Source organism: Corylus avellana, chromosome 2 (genome assembly GCF_965113065.1).
Source record: "Corylus avellana chromosome 2, dhCorAvel1.hap1.2, whole genome shotgun sequence".
NCBI classification, from domain to species: Eukaryota; Viridiplantae; Streptophyta; class Magnoliopsida; order Fagales; family Betulaceae; genus Corylus; species Corylus avellana.
This window is the reverse complement of record NC_142491.1, coordinates 15,015,094-15,018,432: the sequence shown is the minus strand read 5'-3', so window position 1 is coordinate 15,018,432 and position 3,339 is coordinate 15,015,094. Positions and strand designations below refer to the sequence as shown.

Sequence of the window (3,339 nt, the reverse complement as noted above, 5' to 3'; positions counted from 1 at the left end):
ACAAATCACAGTAACTTCAATGAGTTCCATAGGCATTGATGCTATCTGCACCAATATCAACTATAGGAGATCAACATACAGGATCTTGAGACATGTCAAATGTAGTAGTAAAGGAATACTCCATAGTTGGCAAAGACCATTGTAAATAATTCATAAATAAATAAAATTAGATTATGGAAAATAATGATCTTGGTGGAGGATATGTTATAAAAAAGATTTACCTTTATTAAACTTTGTTGATCTATCAACCCCAAGTTAGTTGGCCTCAAATTTGTATTCGAAATATCCGTATAAAAAAAAAAAAAGATTTTAATGCTAATTAAATCAAAATGCATTTTTATGTAAATTATTGTAAATCAAAGAAATTTGTAAGAGTACCTTGCTTGCTTATGTGAAGGACAATTGGTTCTCACATGCCCCGTCTTCATGCAAATGGAACATATCATTTTCTTGATTGCTTGATTTTCTTTTGAATTTTTTTGTCTCAAAGATTTGGGTTTTCCTCTACAACTAACATGTGGAGGATCTTGCAAAGTGAATGCAAGGTTTGATAGTACCTGGCTATTCAACACAGGACCCTCGACACTTCCTACATTAGCATCGTTTATATCTTTATGACAATCATCATCCATTGTCAGAATCTCGTGATGAAGCTTTTGTAAACTAATGCTAAAATGATCATACTTTCTTTTTGATTGGCAACCCACTTCTACAATTTCATAAAATTGTAACATTAAGCTATTTCTCATCAAGGTGGAAGAATTTTGTGTCTCTACTTGTATATCATCACTAGAAATGCCATGTATAATGCGACTCTTGGCATTGATCGTCCATCTCTCTAAGACATAATGTTGGGGAATAGTGTCCACCAAAGATTTCTTCAAAAAAATTTGAAGAATGTGCCTACATAGAATTCCAACAAATTTGAACTTGTGACATGTACAAGTAGCTTTCTTCTCAAGGACTTCAAATGCAACTTCATAAAATGGACTTTCTCTCCCATGAAGGGCCACCCTATATATCTTCACCCCTCCTTCTTCCCGATGTTTGGATGAGTAGTAATTTTGACTATTAAATAACTCTTCTTGAAACATCAAAAAAGACTCTCTTGTGTAAACCTTTGCCGCCTCTACTTCCATCTTGTAACATGTTTTTATAATCGGTTTCGAAGTTTTTGTCTTGACATCTCTTTCTTTCTCTTTAAAATAACGTGCATCCAAGGCTTTCTCATATTGATATACAAAGTCACTCACCATTATGCTCGAACGAACATAATCCTTAAAAAACTTATTCATACTCTCACTCCATTGAGTTGTAGACATGCCGGCGCAAAATGTGGTTCGCAAGTAAGCCGGCATCAATTTTTCACGCCGCATATAAAGTTTTTTCAACCAATCCTTCTCTCCCAACTCATACTTGCTTACAATTTCACTCCATTCCGTCTCAAATTCTTCAATTGTGATTGTATTATGAATACAATGTCGAAAGTCTATTTGAAATGATGGATATTTATTATATATATGAGCCAAATGTTCTGGAACCTTTTGTAAAATATGCTATAAACACAATCTATGAGTGGTATTTGGTAGTACCTCTACAATTGCCTTGCTCATAGCCTTGTCATCATCAGTGATAATTGTAGAAGGAGCACGTTCAAGCATTGCTTCAAGCCATGTTTTCAACGACCACATATAAGATTCACCCGTTTCATTTACAAGCAAAGCACATCCAAACATCACAGATTGGTGATGATGGTTAACTCTAGTAAAAGGAACAAAAAGCATCTTATAACAATTTGTCAAATAGGTAGCATCAAAAGTAACAACATCTCCAAAATATTGGTATGCAGCTTGAGATCTAACATCTGCCCAAAAGCAATTGCCCATGCATCCATTTTATTCCACTTGGATTGCGTAAACAAAACCAGGATTTTTGCTTTGTCTCTCGAGAAAATAATTGTACATTTTTTGTACATCTCCCTCTCCAAAAAGAAATCTTCTTCGATTGCTACAACCAACATTATAGTCACTACCAGGATCTTCACTCAACACCGACATTATCTTCCTTGGAAGTACACCGAATTTATTGAGTGTATCTATAAGACTTTTTTGCGCACTTGTTACCACTCTATGTCCACGAAGCAAACTTGTACTTCTAGGACTAACGAGATCATGATTATGTTCAGTTTTGAATTTACATACAATCAATTTTAATCCCACTTTCTTTAAACCCATAATTGCTTTACATCCTATCCTTGTTTCTGCAGGCTTCAGGTTTTTATAGGTTTTCTCTTGAGAACTTTTATGATGAAATCCTTCTCTTGAACAAACATATTCTACCCCAATTACTGACTTATCCTTCGCTACTCGAGAATGACTTATTCGAATGCTAAAACCATTCCGCCTTACATAAGCATTATAACATGCATGAGCATCTTCTAATTCATCAAATTCCATATTAAGACATGGTTCCTTAGGACCATTATATATATATATATATATATCTAGAGAGAGAGAGAGAGAGAGAGAGAGAGATGCTAGAATCTAATAAAACTCCCACATTTTGCCCATCAAAATCCTAGATAGCAAAGTGCACATGGCCCAAGTTGATGTAAAAGAGTACATGACCCAAATTGATGACAAATGGCACTTTGCCACCTAGGATTTTAATGGCCAGCATATCAAAAAAAGCATATCTCATATATATATATATATATATATATATATATATGAGATAAGTGTATATGTGTTTTTCTTTCATTTGAAGTTAAAGTGAGTATTTTCATGCACTTTTTTAATCTCAATATGAAAAACTCTACAACATTCTCTCTCCTTTTGTTGACTTTCATAGTTTTCTCTTCTGGAAGGGCATTAATTTCGGTTATTTTTTAATTTTTTTTACATTTCAATATGGGAAAAACTTCTATTCAGATGAGGTGTAAAACATAGGTTTTACAACCTCCAATAATATGTTGGCACCTCAAATAAAGCAAAAAAATTGCACAACAATATCATAGACCAAATACAACAGATTTCGGAATCAATAGAGAGAAAGAAAAGAGAAACGACGGCCATGACCCAAGATGGGTCACACCAGACCCAGTTGTGGCTTCGGAACCCAAACGCTGGGTCTGGCCGTGATCCAACCCAGCCGTGGGTCACGTCAGACCCATAGCTAGGTATGACACCCAATTTTCCTGAGGATTTTCCATCAGTTTGAAGAAGCCTAGTTCAAGAAATAGAACTTAGATCAGATGTTTTATTTTACTTTCAATCTTTTCTAGTTGGTTCTAAGATACCTTTCAATCTTTTCGAGTTGGTTCTAAGATACCCAAGTCAG

At 34.7% G+C, this 3,339-nt stretch overlaps 1 pseudogene; it reads right to left on the bottom strand.

The window, feature by feature from the left end:
• Positions 1-356: 356 nt before the first annotated feature.
• On the bottom strand, positions 357-2,477 carry LOC148587397 (protein FAR1-RELATED SEQUENCE 5 pseudogene; annotated as a pseudogene).
• Between the last annotated feature and the right edge of the window lie 862 nt (positions 2,478-3,339).